Genomic DNA, 23,457 nt, shown 5'->3' with positions numbered 1-23,457 from the left:
ATGTATTATAAGTATTTCCATTACATGAGCGTCAATACTGCTCTTACTGCAGCGGGTGATGATAATATCCACCATCAGTTACTGAAGCATTTGTCTTGAATCATGTCTTGAGACAGTTTTATATGTATATTTGACCACATATGGACGTCAGGGAATTTACTTCCTCGTGGCAAAATACCATTTTAGTCCCCACACCAAGATCATACAGATGCCTCACAAATTACCACCATATATCTGTAACCAGTTGCGTTTGCAAAACTATGGAACGAATCCCAAACAATAGATTAGTTTGGTATTTGGAAACCAAAAATCTTATTACAAATATTCAATGTGTTTTCTGGGAAAAAAGAGAGGTAATATTGATAATATTTTTAATGATAAGAATCCTTTATTAAAATGATATAGTAAATAAACAACGCGAAGCATCAATTTTCTTTGATCTTGAGAAAGATTACGATACTACCAGTCATGCATCCCAAATAAAAAAAATGCATATACAGTCGTAAGGGTTAAGATGAGGTTGGCAACATAGAAACAATCTCGGCCTACATAAGGGGAAAGTGTAAAAAAAAAATACTTTGTGGAATTCGGAAAGTGTCATCTGTTTTGGACAACGCGCTTAAGATAATTTATGGGTGCAGGCATTGTGCAGTATAAAAGGCGTGTCCCTGGTCACAATGTTCAGATCAAAATCGTTTCCGTAAAACATGAAGTACATATTATTCCTCGCTGTATCGGCAGTTGCTGTCGGTGAGTATGACAGTCATCTGCATCAGCAACGCTGTCAGGGAACAGTATTTTGTTGTTTCACGACCTCAGCAATATTCCATCCTCAATGTATATGACGGCGGCCTGTAGAGAAGCTTGTCATGTTTTGAGCAATGTCCCACCCTTGGCGAAACTACCATAGTAGCAGAAAAGCGGTTGAGTACACCTAAATAGCACATTTTATCAAAGATAAGTAAACCTCGATTTACCATCTATGCAGTAAATTTTTAATTCAAACTCTACACGATCGAACATGATATTTATTGTCTAACTTGAAAATCGGAATCTTGCATTGAGGTATCAGTAATGAAGTAACGAAACCTTTAGGAAATAATATGAAGAAATACTAGTAAGTATAGTTATATGAAAATTTCACATAACTATACTTGCTAGTATTTCCCTTAGGCGAACAGAGAGTCCTTGAAAGTAAGTGTTTCACAAAATATACGGTAAACTACGTTGATAACGAACACGCTTATAACGAACTGACGGATATAACGAACTTACTTTTTTGTCCCGACTATTTGTTGTAGTTATGCTGTATATATGCTTATAACGAACTACGGTTATAACGAACTAAAATAAGTAGTCCCGTTGAGTTCGTTATAATCGTAGTTTACTGTACTTACTTTGTGACGTAAAAAACGGCACTTTCACAATTATTTTCATTATTACGATAGGACGGCTCGCGTTGAAACATAAAAAAATAAAATCACATAGCTACGAGTAAACATGAAAAACACATAAAAATAGTATTATCGATTAGTTGCGCCCTGCCCACACCGGGTAATGATGACACGAAATCAACCCAAACACTGAACCTGATTCCTCGATCCATGAGTCCCCCATTTAGACACTAGTAGTTTGCTGGAGGGCAATTTGAATCCATAATCCCCATTGCCGAGTCAGAGGATACACCCATTCCTGTATATATGTGTTATCGTCTCGACTCTTATCTGCTATTATGTCTCAGTTGGAAATCAGTTACCACTTGAAGCGGCCATATAATATGATAGGCTAAATAACTTGCATTATCGATATCAACAATTAATTGAATGTTTTTATTTTACTTTAAGCCTTGGTGTGGAGCGAATCATGACACTTACACAACTCTGCGCTGCACCAACGAAGAGTGCACCAACACGCATGCATCATGTATCCAGGGTAAGTGAGTGAGTTGTGTTTAACGCTGCTTTAATTTGTTTGCTTGTTGTTTAACTCAGAAATATTCCATCCACACGAAGGCTGCGCTGCTTTTAACAGTTTGTGTTACCTTAGTGAACCAAATAACAATAAATAAAGCGATAGAAGCCTTTTCATATCCAATAGAAATCTCTGCATAAAACAGTCGATTGCACGATTCCGACTATATCATGAGCATGGGTTTATGAATCATTATCAGGTGTTCGCGAAAAGGTGAGTGTATCCTGCCCCACCGGTGGCACCCTTCACAAACACATGCAAAGGGAAGTCAGTTGTTCACCTGGTATATATGGTAGAAGTCAAAATAGGGATTTGCATCGGACATCATCTTTGTCGCTGATGCGTCAAATATGGATATGTATTTCTCATTTCTGACACTCGTAGAGCTTTTTCAAAGCTTAACTGAAGCCTTGAATGTTGTAACCTTGATCGTTCAACTTCATAGCAAGAGTCGTATGACGTTCGCTGAAATCTTGATTGAAAGATCATGCTCGATTGTATCTCAAAAGGTGGGAAATGTAAACACCAAAGGATAGAGCTGCCGGAATATTGTTCCACATGAAGGGAAAGTTGACAGTTGGAAAGTTGAAGTCATCCCCCTTGTCACACAGTCCTTGTGTCTTTGTGGTTTTGGTCCAATATCAACGCTGCTTCAATATTAAACAGATTGGGTTTACTTAATATTGGAGCAAAACACACAAGGACACATGTCATAGATATTCACCACGGTGTCTGGTTGGCTCCATCTTCACGAGGCAAGAGAGTTAACTGACTACAAAAGTCCAGTTTCCACCCTTGCCGAACTAGGCTGGTATTATGGAGTTACAGTTTGGCTGGACTAACGAGTCTCTGCATAGTCCAATCAAAATCGCGCAACGAAATCGAAATCCGGTTTGTGAACTGTCATGCAGATTTCCGTCGATTGCAGAATTTGCAAAGCATGTGCACCGCCAACTCGACCCGTGAAGATCCGGGGTAGAATAGGTCTTCAGCAACCAATGCTTGCCGTAAAAGGCGACTATGCTTGTCGTAAAAGGCGACATACGGGATCGGGTGGTCAGGCTCGCTGACTTGGTTGATGCATGTCATCGATCCCAATTGCGTGGATCGATGCTCATGATGTTAATCACGGGATTGTCTGGTCCAGACTCGATTATTTACAGACCGCCGTCACATAGTTGGAATATTGCTGAGTGCGGCGTCAAACAACAAACCAACCAACCAACCAACCGCCAACTCGTTGTCAAAAGATATTGTCCTAATCTTTTCATGTTTTTAATATAGGTGCTCACGGGCTTTGATGCACTTCGTGATGTAAGCCCCGTTTTATCACAATATAGGCTTGATTATCAATCAGATCGTCTTGACTGGGCGCCGTCATTTTGTTTGAAGCAAATGCAAGTGATACCCGAGGTGGAATCTGATTGGTCCATAGGTAGAGGCATAGAAGGGACATAACTCGTGATAGCCACTGTAGGCGCTACGATCGAGCCCAGGAATTCCTGCCTAGTTTGGCAATGGTGGGAACTGGACTTTTAAAAGTTTAACAGTAGTTTTTCTTCTAGCCGAATTTCAATGATAATTTACCCGATGGAGATCAATAGGATGAGGAAAGTATCCAGTACTTGCCAATCAGCACATTTTAATATTTCTTGTTCGCCGGATTTGATGTGAATTGATCACTAACGAATGTTTTCTGTAATTATATACCGTTGACTGCAAGATGGCTGCGGAATGCGCCTCGAACGACTGCAGCTGTCTAGCTAACTTCCACAGTCACCATTGTCTGGATGGAAAGTGCTTCTGTGGATTCTTGTATGTACATTTAAAATGACGAAACTGGTCTCAAATGTGTCGTAGGTGTTAAGCGTGTAAAGGTGTAACATCGATATGACTATCATATTACAAGACACATTATATTTTTATAGTTAGAAAGATACTTTTGTAAACATTTATGTCAAAGTTATGAAGTGAGACAAAGTTTTGCAAACACTAGAATAAATACTATGATACCAAGTTACTTATGAATTCGTGTACCGTTGCAATATGTATGTGCGCACTTTACCTGTGTATGGTTCGATCGTCACGCCGAAGACCCGGTTTCGATTCCCGACATGGGTACAATGTGTGACGCCCATTTCCGGTGTCCCCCGCCGTGATATTTCTGCAATATTGCTAAAGCGGCGTAAAACCATACTCACTCACTCACCTGTATATGGGCCAGTGGCCTTCATACGAACAAAAGACTTGACCGGAAGTAACTGAAACAGACATAAAATATGTATAGGCCTTGTACAGTTTACAAATGATGGTGACGGTGCGGTAATGTCAGGGTTCGGGTATCAGATGAAGTTCGTGTCATGGACGAAAGGTGTATACATTCACTGTCACGTTGCATCCTCAGTTATCCAAGGAATAATATCTCAATCTGCTTTAATAAATACTCTGGATCCATTTGCCACCTTAGGATTGTTTGGCAGTGACGTCACCATCTCTATCTCTCACTGAGCCCAGAATTTCTCTCCTTTATAAGTGTTTTGATTCGACTGCTATTGCGTCGAATCGGGCTCAAAACGAAGTTATGGGTCCAGGGTGTTTATCAGAATATGTATGTATGTATGTATGTATGTATGTATGTATGTATGTATGTATGTATGTATGTATGTATGTATGTATGTATGTATGTATGTATGTATGTATGTATGTATGTATGTATGTCTAAGGCGCCGCTATTCGCTGTGCAGAGTTGCGTCCCTTGGACACGCCAGAAACCTATGATTGTGGGTTCGAATCCCGGCTCGCCCCGATGATGTTTCTACGTTTGTCAGCACCATACCCGTGCTCGTGGGTTTCACCGAAGTGGTAAACGTCGGAAATCTGCATCACTTAGGGCTTTTGATTTTGAACCAAATAGTACACAACCAATGACTTGCGAAAATAGCATATGGTGTATGCTTGGTGCGTAATATTTGTATCCACGGTTTAATAAACATTTAAGTGGATACAGTCAATTATGTCAATGTCTTACACATATAAAATTAATATAAAAAAGGTATCAACCGCCTTCTCCATAGACAATAGATATTGGAATCGGGGGGCCTACTTTCAAACATCTCTTCCAATTAGATGTACAATATCTAGTTTACCAAATATGCATGCCCTATTTTCCACCACCACAGAATATGTGGTATTTGCATGTCAAATATTATGTAAAAAGATAATGCCAAAATTTAAAATTACTTGAACTTACATCAGGGGTCTTTTATGTCTAAATGACATATCATTAATACAATTCTCTTTTTGAAAGTATTCCTAAATATCCCCCTTCACACCACTACACTACTGGTATATGTCTTGCCAGGCGTCTGTATGACGCCATCATTTTTAAATGGTTCTGAAGACCAGGGCCCACTTGCACAAAGCGATCTTAGCGCTAAGATGATCGTAACTCCCATACTTTAACATACATTTGTAGGCTTACAATAGTCGTAGCGCTAAGATCGCTTTGTGCAAGTGGGCCCTGGAACTGTGTAGGATACAAGAATGATATCAGTGATTCATTTATCATTCTGCAAACATCAATAATTAAATATTGAATATCACAAAACGACTGTATACCGTATTTTACATGCTTTGATATATACAATGATAATTTATTTATGAGGAAGGAGAATGCTAGTGGACAAAGAATGCATCCTTGTTTAAGAACTAAGAGATAATCAAAGTATGTACTCGTTGTTCCATCTGACACAAGCTTTCACAGAACTGTAAATATCTCGAATATTCGGATCCCGGACGGGACTCAAACCCCCCCCCCCCCCCCCCTACACACACACACACAATTTTCTCACTTCTTTGACGAGACGAAGCGGCCTGCAACTACACATCTTGTCAAAGTTGCGGTTGGGTAGCCTAGTGGTTAAAGCGGTCAAAGTGGTTAAAGACCCGGGTTCGATTCCCGACATTGGTGAAATGTGTGAAAAACCATTTCTGGTGTTTTCCGCCGTGGCGTTGCTGGAATATTGCTAAAAACGGCGTAAAACCAAAATCACTCACTCACTAACGTAACAAGAAAGTCAACAGTTTGTGTACGGGCCAGACACTTACGATAAAGAGATACAATTTGCAGGGAGGTAGCTCTTGTATGACACTAGCTCGGTCAAAGTGTTATGTTCACTGCAGCGAAATATCAAGTGTTATGTTCAAAATATCACTTTTCACAACTTCGGAAACTTGACTTAGCCAATATGACTCTAGTGTCAAATTTAGGGGGAGGGGGGTGGACGTTTGAGCCTACTACACCGGTTTCGAGTAAATGACCTCATATCCAGTGATTATTATCATGAGCATCGATCCACGCAATTGGGATCGATGACATGCATCAACCAAGTCAGCGAGCCTGACCACCCGACCCCGTTAGTCGCCTTTTACGACAAGCATAGTCACCTTTTACGGCAAGCATGGGTTGCTGAAGACCTATTCTAGCCCGGATCTTCACGGGTCCCGCTTTCTGGGAACATTTGTTTTGTTTCCCTCACAAATCAAGAGCGAAAACTGAAGACAGAAAAAATGGTTACTTCAAGAATGGTGAGCTAGTTGTCACTGACTACCACCCTACCCGAAATATGTGTTCGTTGTTTAACGCAGCACTCAACAATATTCAAGCTGTATGATGACGGTTTGTAAAATAATCCAGTCTGGACCACACTATTTAGTGAGCATCAGGAGCATCGATCTAAGCATTTGGGATACAATGACATGTATCAACCAAGTTAGCGAGCCTCACCATCCGATCCCGTTAGTCTCCTCTTAAGACAAGCATAGGTTGCTGAAGACCAATTCCAACCCCGATCTTCACGGGTCTACCCTAAATGGCAGTCCGCTCAGTACAGATGGTGTTCAACACGATTGTACAGAAAGGGAGATTTAAAAAAGCATTCTCTATTAGGACAAATCTGGAATTGGCATTACACGATAGGGTCACCCGCAACCCCTCCAGTTTGTGTATTGTATTGACGAATTTGATTAACTTTCGACCACACGCACCCGACCTGATAAAACAGTTGAAAACGAAGCGATGTTGGAATATTTTAGGACAACAATGTGAATTTCAAGGATGATGTTAATTACTTAAACTTTATACGTACTTTAGATGTACATGTATCATTTATTCAGAGAAAATGGCCACATGAACACGATAACATTTGATTATTCGGGCACAACTGGACACATTCACTTTTTTCATTTACCAGGTACTCTTTTAATTACCATGTATCAAATTGTCCAAGTTTGGAAGGGCCTCTGGTGGAAATATTTTGTTCATTACAGACTGTATTGTTAACTTTACTACTCACAGTTTGCCAAGGATGAAGTTTTGATGATATACATGAGTGGGTAACCCCTATAGGGCCCCAGTTTCATGGTAAATGGTCAGATGCATGCAGTCATGGGAACGATGTGCACAAGGTGAATGCACTTATGCCCCCTCAACGTACGGTACCAGACGTTTGGATCAGCTACCCATGGTGGTCGACAACGTTCCACCACACAGCGGGAAGACAGGTTTCTCCTGATTGCAGTGAGACGTCCTCATTTCGTGACGGCCACCACACTCAGAAATGACATATGAAACGCTAGTGGCGTCAACGTTTCTATTCAGGTAGTGCTTAATCATCTCCGTGAGACATGCATTGTCATCCCACTGACCCGACAGTCAATTTCACAGACCAGGACTGGGCTCCAGTATTTTTCACTTAAAAATCGAGATACTGTCTAGACAGATTGCCGTGCCCGTGCTGGGTCAGTAGATCTGGAAGAACCTTTCTCAATGTCCTACAGCGGGGCTCGATGACAGGTATGCGCTACAGGGATGACCGTCTGGGTGTGTACGCGAGACCATAGGCTGGTGCAATCGGACCGGACGTCATCCTCATAGACGATAATCATCGTGCCAGAGTCATTGATGTCTACTTAAAACAGGAGATCATTGTCCACATGAATTGGCCAGCCCGGTCATGAGACCTCAATCGTATCGAACACGTGTCAAACGACCTGCAGGTCACCTTCTCATGACTGCCCGGCCTTCCCGCAACTCTACATTCGGCAATGCTCTTGCTAAAAAGTGGAACAATCTTCCCTGGGAAACCACCCAGGCACTTATTCGGATCATGAGACGACGGCTCAGGCTATGATCGCATCACGTGGATCCAATAAGCGCTACTGAGTTTTCTTGACAATGATTTTTTTTCGAGCGTTTTTGACGTTTCAGTTTTGGTCAGATACTTTCATTTTGACGGGTGATCTGACCGAATATTGGTGACATGTGTGTTGGCAATTTATTGCATATGACAACGGACTTTTGTTCAATTAACATGTATTTGCGCAATTATGTCTTTAGCTATTTCAACGGATGCACACAATTTGACGTATTACCTTTTAAAGCCGTGATCCCTAGCACACTTTGAATAGTATGTATGAAATGTGGTCGGAAATATGAAAATAGTAGTGTGATTGACTAATATTGCATCATCTTGGGTTTTTGATGATGTTTAACATTATCTCTAGAACTGAATCAGAACACCTCCAGATATAATTAAATCTGTCTACGAATGTGAGTTAACATACTCAAAAGCAGACTTAAATTCAGATTACAAACTGACTACAAAGTACTCATCGAATGAGAAAAGAGTCATATTCTTTGAAAGTCTATATACTTACAGATAAATCTAAAGACACGGTACAAGTAGTCTTAGATGATATCAAGAAAGGAATTGGCACGTTCACAGGTAAGATCAGCTGACTGTGTTGTTATATGGCAGTGTATTTTATTGTTAAACAATGATTGTGATTGTATTACTTTGTTTCTGTTGAGATTCGGAAGAAGCTCATTGTATTTGGACAACGATTAGTTGTCAGGCTGTAGTACTATTTAATGTAAGAAGTGGTGAGAAAGTTACTATTTTTAGATGCAAGAGTGATGTGTAAATTTCCGGAATACCGTGGATTGAGATAGAGCGTTATAGAAACATGTGGAATATTCTGTGATGTGATTTCCAGAAGCTAGTTAGACTGAATATAAGAAGACAAGAGCCTTCCAAAAAAAGTGATTGTATGTCTGTTGAAGACGATCAAAATGTATTTATTGATGAAAATACATGTATGAATGAACATTGTATAAATGATTGAATAAAATATGCCACTCAAGATATTTCTGATACTCCTATCAGCAGTGAGGAAATTCAAGAAACAGTACAACAAAACATAGATTATGTAGAAGCGAGATTTTAGTATTTCTGTAGTCATTAGTAAATGTGCTATCGTGTCACACAATTCTCTACTTTTGGTTTAGAGACAGCCGTCATATAGCAGAAGTACATCTGTGCGGCGTCAGGAAACAAACAAAGACTTGATGTTTCGGGGGAATCTTCCCAGTGCCGGTGGGTTTCAGCAAACTGGTAATCGTCTACGGCATCCGCAATTTTGAGAACTTTTCTACCACAATAAATAAAATGGGAATTATATGAATCGTTGATGATTTGACGCATATTTACCGCTGTATTGTTTCATTTCGGCAATAGATTTACCTCAAATACAATTATGTCTACTCGTGTAGAGGAAGAAAGGGTCCGTCAACGTTTGACGCGTTGGGTACGATGATTGGTCACACTTACCATTGGACTGCCACTATATGGAGTGAGTTCGTGTCCTCCGATTAGTCAGATGTCCCACCAGTCAAAAAACAACAAACTACATACAACTGTTTACTATATTAAATGGTTTGGTCCAACAGTGGGTTACAGAAGAACAATAAGAGCATTGATTTCTTCACATTTTTATTCACATTCTATAATGTGATTTGTTAATTTGATATCATACGTATTCAGAAAATTTACATATAATATGTTTATAATACATGACACCAAAAATATATTTCATAGTTTATAATTACATTTAAGAAATTGTACATTTCAAAAGTTTTGATAATCTATGCATCTAACAGCGCGTAAACGTTTTCTTCATGTCAAATCAACACCACCAAATCATGTCGTCTAGGGTGAGTGAGTACGGTTTTACACCGCTTATAGCATTATTCCAGCAATATCACGGCGGGGCGTCGTCTATGGTGAATTTGGACACAAACAATATGCTTAGAAGAATCTAGAAATGTAAAATTGTCTGACGACTTGCTGCTAAAACTGGTACAGTCCGCGAAAGTGAATTGGGTATCAAAGGTTAAACATTTATTTTGCTCTACCAGATTTGGCTATGTGTTGGAACACCAGTCTGTTGATATTTTCCAGGGGTATCTTTCTGAGTTAGTGTCTAGATTAAGATACTATTGTGAACAAGAATGGCATTCTTTTGTATTTGAAAGTTCAAAAATAATCTCATATTCACAATTTAAACCTTCTTGTGGACGTGAAGTATATTTAAGCAGGACAAAAATTAACAAGTTTTGAATTTCTTTATCTGGATTTAGATGTGGTTCACACAAACCTAGAATTGAAACGGGGCGTTATTGTAAAGAGCCAACTGAGCATCGGATTTGTATATTTTTTGGCAAACATTGTTTTGAAAATGAATATCAATTTGTACCTGAATGTGAATATTATTGTGAAATCAGAAAATAATATATTAACGGAAAGTACTATATATTACCAGCAATACATAAATTCAATATGTTAATGCCATCTACAAATGTTGAGGGGGCACGGGTGGCCCAGTCGTCTAAGGCGCCACGATTTGCTGTGCAGAGTTGCGTCCCTTGTGCACGCAAGAAACCCATGATTGTGGGATCGAATCCCGGTTCGCCACGATTATGTTTCTAGGTTTGTCAGCACCATACCCATGCTCGTGGGTTTCACCGAAGTGGTAAACGTCTGAGACCTGCACCACTTCGACACGCCTTGATATAACTGGAATACTGTTCAAAGCGGGGTTAAACCCAACTCACTCACTCACTCACTACAAGTGTTGATGTTATACAGAACTTGTCGATGAGCATTTATTATTCAATGTCTTACTCCTTATGTTACTGTAGGTTCGATTCCCGACATGGGTACAATGTTTGAAGCCCATTTCTGGTGTCCCCCGCCGTAATATTGCTGGAATATTGCTAAAAGCGGCGTAAGACCATACTCACTCACTCACTTATGTTACTCTAGTCATTGGCCGAGTGTTAACATTACATTAAAAGAAAAGACCCGAGCACGGATTATGCATTGTGCATAAGTGAGAAGAGACATTAATTCTCAAGCTGTCTGATATATCGACTACGTCCAGTTTGGGATAGTCCCATTTAGATATGGGTGTTGACCTTATAAATGCCTACTCTAATGTCTGTCTAAAACCCGTGTGTTATCATACTCTATCATTCAAACTTGCTTTCATAAGAAATATCGCTTGGGCGAGATAAAGAAATTATATCAGATTACTTTGCAGACCACTGTGACGTAATCGGTTGCCATGACGTCAAAATACAAATGACAAAACTAATCTCTCTGTCACTGAAGCCGTAGCTGTTCTATTTGCACTCTAAACACTGGTTATTACTGTTTGGATATCTTCCAAACTCAACTATGTTATGACTCGCTGATAGAAGTATTACCATCCTCGGCAAGCCCCGGATATTTGTCACATTTATCAACTCGTCTTGATGTATTTGATCTCGGAAGAACCTAGGGTGAGTTTCTCCATTGATGCCAAGCACAATACCGAACAGTCCAAACACAAACATTGACAAAACTCATTTATTCCATCAATGCGCAGTGCAACAAAGATGACACGAATGACTGGCTAACGCCCAATCCCAGTACCGCTGAAAGGAATACCATGCACACATTAAAAACGTGTTCAGTTTAACAGGCATATTTACATACACTAACATAAACAATGGGCACTAGAGGACCAGTGGTTTTACAAAAAACAATAAGAAAAGTTCACTGTCCAGTGATGAAAATAATATTCTGTCTCTAAATAAACAAAAAATAATGTGTCAATATAATGTGTCTTGTTACACCTTTACACTCTTCACACCTACGACACATTTGAGACCTGATACCAGTTTCGTCATTTTAAATATACATACAAGAATCCGCAGGAGCACTTTCCATCCAGACAATGGTGACTGTGGAAGTTAGCTAGACAGCGGCATGCGTTCGAGGCGCATTCCGCAGCCGTCTTGCAGTCAACTTTATATAATTACAGAAAACATTAGTTAGTGATCAGTTGACATCAAATCCGGCGAACAAGAAATATTAATATGTGCTGATTAGCAAGTACTGGATACTTTCCTCATCCTATTGATCTGCATCGGGTAAATTATCATTGAAATTCGGCGAGAAGATAAACTACTATAAAACGTATATCGCATTTCATTCAACATTTGTGAAATTTCTTCATGAGCAATCAGTGAACCAAATAACAAAACAAACTAAAACACCCTATCATTGAGAAAGTGGGGTACGAGCAAACCCATCCTCCCGAGGCAAGAGGGTAAACTGACTTTAAACGTCCAGTTCCCCTCCTTGCCGACCTAGGCTGGAATTCCTGGGCTCGATCGTAGCGCCACCAGTGGCTATCACGAGTTATGTCCCTTCTATGCCTCTCCTATGGACCAATCAGATTCAACCTCTCGTATCACTTGCATTTGCTTCAAAATGACGGCGCCCAGTCAAGACGATCTGATTGATAATCAAGATCTATGTTATGATAAAACGGGTTTACATCGCGAAGTGCATCAAATCACGTGAGCACCTATATTAAAAACATGAAAAGATTAGGACAATATCTTTTGACAACGAGTTGGCGGTGCACATGCTTTGCAAATACTGCAATCGACGGAAATCTGCATGACAGTTCACAAACCGGATTTCGATTTCGTTGCGCGATTGGACTACGCAAAGACTTGTTAGTCGAGCCAAACTGTAACTCCATAATGACAGCCTAGTTCGGCAAGGGTGCAAACTGGACTTAACTCAGTTAACTCCCTTGCCTCGGGAAGATGGAGCAAACCAGACATCGAAGGCTTCGTAACCCCATGTGTGTGATCGTGGGTTCAAATCCCACATTCGCCATGATTATGATTCAGCACTATTCCCTTCCTTGTGCGTTTCACACCTCGGGAAGATGGAGCCAACCAGACATCGTGGGGAACATCTATGGCATGTGTCCTTGTGTGTTTTGCTCCAATATTAAGCTAACCCAAACTGTAAATATTGAAGCAGCGTTGATATTGGAGCAAAACCACAAGGACACAAGGACTGTATGACAAGAGGGATGACTTCAACTTTCCAATTGTCAACTTTCCCTTCATGTGGAACAATATTCCGGCAGCTCCAACCTTTGGTGTTTACATTTCCCAACTTTTGAGATACAGTCGAGCATGATCTTTCAACCAAGATTTCAACGAGCGTCATACGACTGCTGCTCAGAAGTTGTATGATCAAGGTGAATACATTTCCAAATTTGACGCATCAGCGACGAAGATGATGTCCGATGCAAATCCCTATTTTGACTTCTACCATAAATACCCGTGTTTATTCAGGTGAACAACTGACTTCCCTTTGCATGTGTTTGTGAAGGGTGCCACCGGTGGGGCAGGATACACAATTTTTTTCGCGAACACCTGGTATCATCACTATTTGATAATGATTCATAAACACGCACTTATGATATAGTTAGAATGGTGAAATCGACTCTGCTTTTTGCAGAGATTTCTATTGGATATGGAAAGGGAATTATCGCTGTAGAGTTTGAATTAATAGTTTACGGTTTAGATGGTAAATTGAGGTTTACTTATCTTTAATAAAAATGTGCTTTTATGTGTAATCAATTGCTTTTCTGCTACTTTGGTAGTTTCGCCAAGGGTGGGACATTGCTCAAAATACGACAGGCTTCTCTGCAGGCCGCCGTCATATACATTGAGGATGGAATATTGCTGAGGTCGTGAAACAACAAAATACTGTTCCTTGACAGAGTTGCTGATGCAGATGACTGTCATACTCACCGACAGCAACTGCCGATACAGCGAGGAATAATATGTACTTCATGTTTTACGGAAACGATTTAATCTGAACATTGTGACCAGGGACACGCCTTTTATACTGCACAATGCCTGCACCCATAAATTATCTTAAGCGCGTTGTCTAAAACAGGTGACACTTTCCCAATTCCACAAAGTATTTGATTTACACTTTAGGGGATAGTCCGAGTTTGTTTCTGTTTCTGTTGCTAACCTCATCGTAACCCTTACGACAGTATATGCATTTGTTCATTTTGGGATGCATGACGTATTATATATTATATAACCGAGCTGCACTGTCGGCTCGACTCGCAATGCAGAGTTGCATCCTTTTAGTGTGCCAGGCACCGATACTCGTAAGTTCGAATATCAAATTCCACCTGATCAAAATTCTTGGTTTGCCAGAACTATACCTGTGCTCGTGGGTTTCACATGTTCAAATCCTAGGACTTTGGGCATTCCTCATACATTAAGCTGACACGCCGCGATATAGGGCTTAAATGACATAATGTTTAATTTCTGAGCATCCTTGTATATTAAGAGTGTAATGTGTGAGTGAGTGAGTTAAAATTTAACGTCAAATCGGCAATATCGTGACGGTAACTTGTACATTTATAATGAATACATTCAGATTGAATAAAAACTTCTCAGCGATGGACAGTATAATAATTAAAAACATTTAAAAAAGAAATTTAAATTCAACAACACAATACAAATATGGGCTATAGATCGCCAGTAACCAAAGTGAGGCAACCATTTCAGGGACCTTGGGGACTTACAATACTTCTGCTACCTGCACGATTCCCCATGGCCAGCAGGATTTACACCATCAATGTAAAATGGCAAATATACTACTGTTAAAATTTTGACATGCATAAAAATACTTTGAATAACGTGGAACTTCCACACCCTCATTGGGGGACAATAATTTTATGCTGCTTCAATCCCCTTTGAGGGTACAACCACTAACAATCTTAGTTACTAATTAGCACTACCAATTTAGAAAAAAACAAACCGTGTACATCAAAATTTAGGAATTAATTCTATTTCTTTTTAAATGTCACAATGTTAAATGAGAGTTGACATTAATAAAATGGTCCTTGGCTGTTTTTATCCCTTGTGATTGAAAAATCAATAGTCAAGCAGGACATGCTTGATTGTGATAGGGGTGCCATTCAAAATAGTTTAGGTTCTTTTTGCGGATTTTATTTTCTGCTGAAATGTAGACAAATGTTTTTTATTTAGAAAATTTAAACCCGTTTTCAAGGGACTACTTTTGAATCATTGTGACTATTGAGACAGATTTGTAACTGCCTCACTATTGTATGCATATTTCTACCACTACAAGAAATATTAAAATCATCCACGAAACGTGATCCATCAACTGAATCCCTTAAAACCTTTGAAAGAATGTATTTTAATACCAAGTAATGTGACACACAAAATACTGCCTTGAGGGACACCCTGATCCTGATTATAATGATCAGACAGGGTTGAACCCACTCGGACTTGAAGTTGCCTGTTTGTTAAAAACTATGATATTAGATGAGGTAAACCACTCCTCGAGCCAAAATCATGTAAATTGCCATGCTTCCAGGTAGTATCGTAATCTTTCTCAAGATAAAAGAAAATTGATACTTCGTGTTGTTTATTTACTATAGCATTTTAACAAAGGATTCTAATGATTAAAAAAATGATCAATAGTACTTCTTTTTTCCGGAAACCACATTGGATATTTATAATAAGACTATTGGTTTCCAAATACCAAAATAATCTATTATTTACCATTCGTTCCATGGTTTTGCAAACGCAACTGGTTAAAGATAATTAATTTGAAGCATATGTATGTATGATCCCGGCCAGGTCTTGGTGTGGGGACTACAAGGACATTTTGCCACGAGGAAGAAAATTCCCTGACGTCCATATGTGGTCAAATATACATACAAAACTATCTCAAGACATGATTCAGGCAAATGCTTCAGTAACTGATGGTGGATATTATCATCACCTGCTGCAGTATCATGAGCTAGCGCAAGAGCTGTATGAAGCTCATGTAATGGAAATACTTCATTATAATCTTCACCGTTATCAAAATATAAATTCGCTCTTTTCTTTCCCGTTGTTTCTGATATATCTTAAACCCAGGGACATAATTTGATGATGTTGAATATTTGGCTGGAGTTTCGCGCAAGTTTATTTATAATGTAAGATTTATCAGTTATCAATTTCTCAAAGTCTTAAAGATGGGATACGGATGATGTTTAACCTTTGCCTTTTATTTTTTTAACCTTGGATATAGGTGTGCGTGAAATAATTTTGGAGACATAGTTTCTCCAAGATTGGCGCTCATTTTGTTCATAATCACGTCGTGCTTTGGCAATAGTAACTGGAACATTATTAAAGTTATGAACTGTAGGAAGTTTGCGGAAATATTTCCCGCTTTCTCCCTACACTTTCTTGCTTGTTTGCATTCGTTATTAAACCATGGTTTTACGAATATTTTTCGAGGACTTAGGAATTATTTTGTTAGCAACATTATTTAGTTGACACCAAAACAAATAGATTGAATCTGGTAAATTTCTGAAATTGTCAGGTTTTAGCTTTCAGCACATAATATACTCAACAACAAAAGTTCCTGTGACACCAATATTTTAGTGTATTTTTCAAACAAGTAAAGTTTGTTTTTCAATATTGTAGTACATGTATGGAATCAAGTCACAAAAACGCAACTGCTACAGAAAAACATGCATTCCATGCAAAAGACTTTTATGCAAGCCCCATGCATTTCACTGCCCAAGAATGGGTATAAAAACGTGCGTTAACGGGATTCCATATGCATCGTGCTGACAACATTATTCAACATTACGAAATGCCACGCCTGTCCGAAAATGAGCGTCTGCGAGCCATTGGTATACTTGAAGCAGGATCGAGTTGTTATGGCAACGTTGGCAACAGACGAATGCAGTCGGAGACCATCCTCGGAGTGGCAGGCCACGCGTAACCAATAATCGACAAGACAACTGAATTCGAACAACACACCTACGAAATCGATTCCAGCTAGCAACAGTGACTGCACGAAACATCCCTGGCCTTCGACGAATATCTTCACAAACCGTACGTCGTCGCCTCAGATGTGCAGGGATTGTCTCCAGAAGACCCGCCAGACGTCCCATTTTGACAGGAAACCACCGTCAAGCACGTCTACAGTGGTGCAGACAGCGCCTACGCTGGACGGCCATGCAGTGGGTAGAAGTTCTATTCACCGACGAGTCTCGTTTTCACCTCAGCCACAGCAATGGACGGATTCGAGTGTACCGACGTCGAGGTGAGCGTTACGTCAATCATTGTGTCATGGAAGAAGATCGGTTCGGGGCGGCAGCGTTTTGGTATGGGGTGGGATTACAGCAAGACAGAGGACCCGTTTGATAGTGGTAGAGGGAAATCTCAATGGACAGCGCTACCGCGACGAGATCATAGGCCCTGTTGTTCTACCGTTTTTGCGTCGTCATGGCCCAGGCATTACCTTTCAACATGACAACGCCCGGCCTCATATTGCTCGACTTGTTCAGGATTCTCTTCAGCAAAACAACGTGTATGTTATCCCCTGGCCGGCTCGCTCCCCTGATCTCTCACAAATCGAGCACATGTGGGATGAGATGGATCGGCGCCTTCGACGTCAACCACGTGTTCCACAGACAATTCAGGAACTTTGAAACATGCTCCAGCAGATATTGACAGATATTCCACAGGACTTGGTGCGACGCCTGGTCTATTCCATGAGACGAAGATGTGTTGTCAGCATCGCAACCAGAGGTGGACACACACACTATTGATTTGTAAATTGACATTTTGGCATGTTCATGTTTTTTTTTATGAAATCACGCACTATTCTGAGCCCCCTATATTAAGCTGACATAACTGGAACACTGTTAAAAGCGGCGTTAAACTCAACTCACTCACTCACTGAAGCCAGAATGGCAAATTAAACCATTTGAACACTTTCAGGAGTCTTTTATCTGTTGCAAACCGAAATTGTTTCAGATTTGGTAAAAAACATAACTTTGCATTAAATCTTATTCAATGTCACAGGAACTTTTGTTGTTCAGTATATTTCATGCAAGGACCAACTGGCCTTAGTAACATTCCACACAAAAATGACATAATAGCTGGGCCAATATTAAAAGATCTTAAAGGGCTAAGTTTATAAGAAATTTATAACAATATATGACATTTTAAGGAAACTAACGTTTTCACTTCAAGTCAGTGCAATTGCTAATACTTTAAAGTGACAAGTACTCTTTAAGAAACATATGGGCCAAATGTAGCACAACCGTTGTACACTTTTAATGAGGCACTCATACACGAACTGATTACTTATGGAATGGAAGGTTCCTCTATTTTGAATTTTAACCCAATAGATCTAGAATCAATTTCGTCGGATAATCGGATAATCGAGACTTGCTTTTGTCTGGCGTTGACGTTTTATGAACTGACGATCAAAAGAACGCACACCAAGACTTTGAGAGACGATTGAAGCAAAGCGAGGTTTACGAGGCTGAGGAGGAGTGAGTGAGTGAGTGAGTGAGTTGGGTTTAACGCCGCTTTTAACATTATTCAAGTTATATCACGGCGTGTCAGCTCAATGTGGGAGGAAAGCCCGAAGTGATGCAGGTCTCAGATGTTTACCACTTCGGTGAAACCCACGAGCACGGGTATGGTCCTGACAAACCTAGAAACATAATTGGGGCGAACCCTGATTCGATCCCATAATCATAGGTTTGTGGCGTGTCCAAGGGACGCAACTCTGCACAGCGAATCGCGGCGCTTTAGACGACAGGGCCACTCGTGCCCCCAGGTAGAGGAGGATTCACAGGGACACCCAGCGTTTGCAAATACGTGTTTGGTGGCACAAGGTATAGACACAGTCTTTATCAACTGATATTTGATGTATGAACAAACGTTGACATATGACAACCAATCAGAAATCGCTTACTTGTCATGTGATCGTTTACATCTGCTAAACAAGATAGCGTCTGCTGAAATGAATAAGTACGAGGGGACATTTTTTAGTATATGGTATGGATTGCCTCGTCTCTTGACCATAGGTGTGCCGTTTGGTTACACTGGGTAAAGGAAATGATTTAACACGTTTTACACAATGTTAACGCTTTTGAAGCCGTTATGTCGGCACAGAGCCGTGCACACGTTGATTGACATCCAGGAACCACTACTTGAGTGCATAACTCAACGTTCACACAGAGCAGGAATATTAGAAAAGGGTTTGAATGTCGTATTAACAAAAAGACCTTTATGAGTTTGTAATATTGCATCCTTTCTGCTTGAAATTGGAAATACTCATCAACGGTTTCTAGGTTTACATGTCTATGTCAGAGGAAAATATTTAAACAGTCAGCCATTGTAAAGGCACCTGTATTTCTGTATTCATAAAATGTAGGACATAGGCCAAATTGTGAATATGTATATATTTTTGTATCCAGTGATAGCATCTTTGTTTCATTCCACACTCAACACTATTCCAGCAATACATTTTCGCTTCTGGGTTTAAAGTTAGTTCATAAACAACTCCCCATACTTTAAGAATACTTGACACACAACTTTAATTGATCAACCAAGTCACCGAGTCTGACCACCGATTCATTTAGTCGACTCACACAACCTGCATAGTTTGATCGGGACATATTCTACTCCATACCAGTGTATAATTTCACGATGTCCAATTGTCGCTATTATGTTTGCTTGTTGTATAACGGCACACCCTACAACTGTGCAGTTATATATATGACGTTTGGATATTGATTGGTGAATAATGTGTGTCATCAATTGTGACATTTCTAGACCAAATGTATCACAAATCTCAACACATGACATAATATTCAAATAGGATTAATTATATGAAATGATCACTTAAACAGATTATCATAACATAATGAATTCATTAGATATTTAAAACATAATTCTAACATTTATGTAAATGATTTATAGCCACTTTAAAATTTAGATACATCTGTGTAGTTAGATGACAAATGAGAACACAAGATATAGAGAATTTTATTGATTACACGCTTCTTTGCTTGATCATCTAAACGTAGTGACCATAGATATAGTTCAGGGCCATTTGTTAAAATGAAAGCAAATGCCATCTGAAGTTAACTGGGAAAGCAATATGTACATGTTAATGAAGGATTTCATGATAGATAAGATCGATATGAAAGTTGGTTGGTTGGTTTGTTGTTTTACGCCGCATTCAGCAATATTCCAGCTACATGGCGGGGGTCTGTAAATAATCGAGTTTGGACCATACAATCCAGTGATTGACATCATGAGCATCGAACCGATTGGATTGGGATCGATGACATGCGTCAACCAAGTCAGCGATCCCGATCCCGTTAGTCACCTCTTACGTCAAGCATGGGATGCTGAAGACCTATTCGACCCCGGATCTTCACGGGTCATATGAAATTTGAGGAAGACATTGGGGCATAATGTAGGCATCCCCACAGTTGTAATCCCCTCATTGTTTTGATTTGTTTCTCTATGAATTTTCTGCAGAATTCCTGTTCGGATCAGCAAAATCAAACGTAGGAATTGAACCAAGAAGTTTAACTAACACTTCAGTTATATCGAACATCTGATACCATTCAATAACGGTCAAACAGCCCAATCCATTCCACTGATTCACCCACCTCAACTAGAAATAAAGGGCACCAGTGGAACAACCTCATTTTGCTTCATATATATGTTTAAAGATTAAAAGTGACAAAAAATACCCACCAGACTGTATGAAAATAGAGATCCAATAGTTAAGTTTCCCTTTCGAGCAATATTCCATCAACTCCAGGCCTTTGTGTGTACATTTCACAACTTTTGAAATACAATCCAGCGTGCTCTTTCTATGAAGATTTCAAAAGCGTCATATTACACTTGCTATTTTTGATTGATCAGGGTTACATTCAAGGCCTCTGCAAAGCTTTCAAAAGCGTTTTATGGTAGACACGTGGTGGACATTTATTTGTAAATTACAAAGATAAAGCTACATGTTTTCAGAGTTCACCGTTTCTCTTGGTCAACATCGTGACAAAACTGACCCAAGTGACCCAATTCCATGACTTCAGGTGTTCCAATCACAACAGAATCGTGATTACAGAGTTGGATCAGTGCTGATAAGAGTAAGAAACAGAGTATATAAGATAGACGTGAGACCATGCTTCAAAACAGTACAAACAGTACACCCTGAACTCTCAGCCATGCAGGTTTCCCTCTTTCTCGCCGTTTTCTGTGACGTCATTGGTGAATATAGATGAAAGTGAACTCTCATTAATTAGCCTTATACAGACGATTGTTAATATAGAGATAGTGCTCAAATTGCATTTTCTTTTAAAATTAACAACATGTAAAGAGCAAAGATACAAAGGGGCAGGATTTGGTGACATAATTGCATACATTGCATGTGCAGTGAAATTCCGTTTGTATTCACCCCATTGTTCATAAGAGAATAATTTGCATGTTAGGTTGGTAAGTATTGTGGTTTGTTGTAGGGGGTGAATAGAGAATACATAAAATATATTGGAAAAGATCTGGACCCACTTGCACAAAGCGATCTTAGCGTTAAGATGATCGTAACTCCCATACTTTAACAAAGGCTTACAATTGTCGTAGCGCTAAGATCGCTTTGTGCAAGTGGGCCCTGGTATCATAACTATGCTCATGATGTAGTCGTAATCGTACAATCGACTCTGCTTTTGAGAGAGATTTCCTATGAGTATGGACTGGGTTTTGTCGCTTTCATTATAAACTGATATAGGGGAAATAAGAGTGTTGGTGGTTATTCTCGAACCGAGTGCTTCTCCACCATTAATAAAATAGGAAAAATACGTATCAGCATCTGACATATATAACATTTTGCCTTTATAGCGGTTAGACGTGATCTACGCCGAGTCCTACATAGACAGTATACATAGTATCGCCTAGTTCAAATGTAACATAATTTGACATTTAATTGAATCATAAGGTTCCAAACAACGAAAATTTGCGAGACGTTTTCGATGTCCACTGTTTTCCCTTTCAGCTGTTATCTACAGCGAGACCTGCAAGGATGAGAAAGACTGTGATAACGTGACCTGTGATAGTTCCTCAAAGCTGGGCTGCTCTCATGGAGAATATGCCTGCCTGGCTTCCGCCACATCTGGTTCCTGCGCTCAAGGTATGATAACGTTTAGACAGTGTTTACGATAAGTGGCATTTTTTCTCATAGCTGCTTAAGAAACTAAACATGATTCTCGTCTCAATTTTCTCCGAAATGCCAAGTGTATGTTCAAATGCGAAACAGTTTTGAAGCGTATGCACAGCTCTCAATAACTATTAAGTATGTGATCAAATTTAGGAGAAAGGGAAGCACCACCTTCTTGGTCTAGTATAGAGCGTTTGCCCGGAGACCGAAAGGTCGGGGGTTCGATCCCCGGCCGCATCATACCAAAAGACGTTAAAACACGTTGTTGTTACCCTGCCTGACACTCGGCATTTAGGGGCTAAAACAAGGACTGGTCCTCTCTGGCTCAGTATACTGTGTCTGTGCATGCACGTCGGTAGATAAGTGCAATAATGTTGAACGCGACTTTAAAACTCATTTCACCTCACCTCACCTTACCTCAGAGTGAGTGAGTGAGTATGGTTTTACGCCGCTTTTAGCAATATTCCAGCAATATCACGGCGGGGGACACCAGAAATGGGCTTCACACATTGTACCCATGTCGGGAATCGAACCCGGGTCTTCAGCGTGACGAGCGAACGCTTTAACCACTAGGCTACCCGACCGCCCCACCTTACCTCAGAAAGCATGTAGAATGAATATAACATAAAATTGAGAATTCTGATTTCTGTGTTGAGCGATGCATCACGTCCATGATGTGCGTTATCTTTTCTTCTTGTACTGTCATAGAAAAACAGCGATGGCATTTGCAGGTATCATGTTAACTACGTGCGTTTATTATCATTGGTAGTGACTCCAGTTTGAGAGATATGCGAATGGTTTAACTGAAAATGTAGAGACAGCCGTGCTTCACACCACTGCTACGATGGGCACTGTCTCTGCGGACGAGGTGGATTTGGACCTGGCATGTAAGTAACCAGAACGATTTTACCTTTTGAGAAATAACCAGTAAGGTGTTGTAAATATTGCAAAGCATGGATAAAAGGAGGTACCAAGTTATATCAAATCGTGACCTGAAATGGTGATCAACAACGTAATACATCTGTTAGAAACCATACCATTCATATATCTTTGGGTGAAACATGTCGTATAATTTAGAATATTATGTTGATATTAACTCTATGCTTTCCTTATTTCAGTTGCAAATAAACTTTGACGCAGAGGATCAATCGACTATTTATAGTTTTCGCACCATTTTGTACTTATGTGTTCTGAAATGTAATAAAATATACAAAAA

The 23,457-nt window shown here is 39.8% G+C and overlaps 3 long non-coding RNA genes across 3 annotated transcripts; 2 read left to right on the top strand and 1 right to left on the bottom strand.

Moving 5' to 3' along the window:
* Window positions 1-700: 700 nt before the first annotated feature.
* On the top strand, window positions 701-14,979 carry LOC125384295. Its single transcript, XR_007223176.1, has 3 exons — window positions 701-750; window positions 1,845-1,932; window positions 13,828-14,979. It is a non-coding gene; the product is annotated as an uncharacterized LOC125384295 (long non-coding RNA).
* LOC124141945 lies at window positions 11,707-21,006 on the bottom strand. Its single transcript, XR_006862103.2, has 3 exons — window positions 20,786-21,006; window positions 12,059-12,161; window positions 11,707-11,788 (listed from the first exon to the last, which is right to left on the bottom strand). It is a non-coding gene; the product is annotated as an uncharacterized LOC124141945 (long non-coding RNA).
* Window positions 21,007-21,229: 223 nt separating this feature from the next.
* LOC124141943 lies at window positions 21,230-23,457 on the top strand. Its single transcript, XR_006862101.2, has 4 exons — window positions 21,230-21,301; window positions 22,080-22,214; window positions 23,011-23,128; window positions 23,360-23,457. It is a non-coding gene; the product is annotated as an uncharacterized LOC124141943 (long non-coding RNA).

Source organism: Haliotis rufescens, unplaced genomic scaffold (assembly GCF_023055435.1).
Source record: "Haliotis rufescens isolate VD_foot unplaced genomic scaffold, xgHalRufe1.0.p SCAF_3, whole genome shotgun sequence".
Classification (NCBI taxonomy): Eukaryota; Metazoa; Mollusca; class Gastropoda; order Lepetellida; family Haliotidae; genus Haliotis; species Haliotis rufescens.
This window is presented reverse-complemented; position numbering and strand designations above follow the sequence as displayed.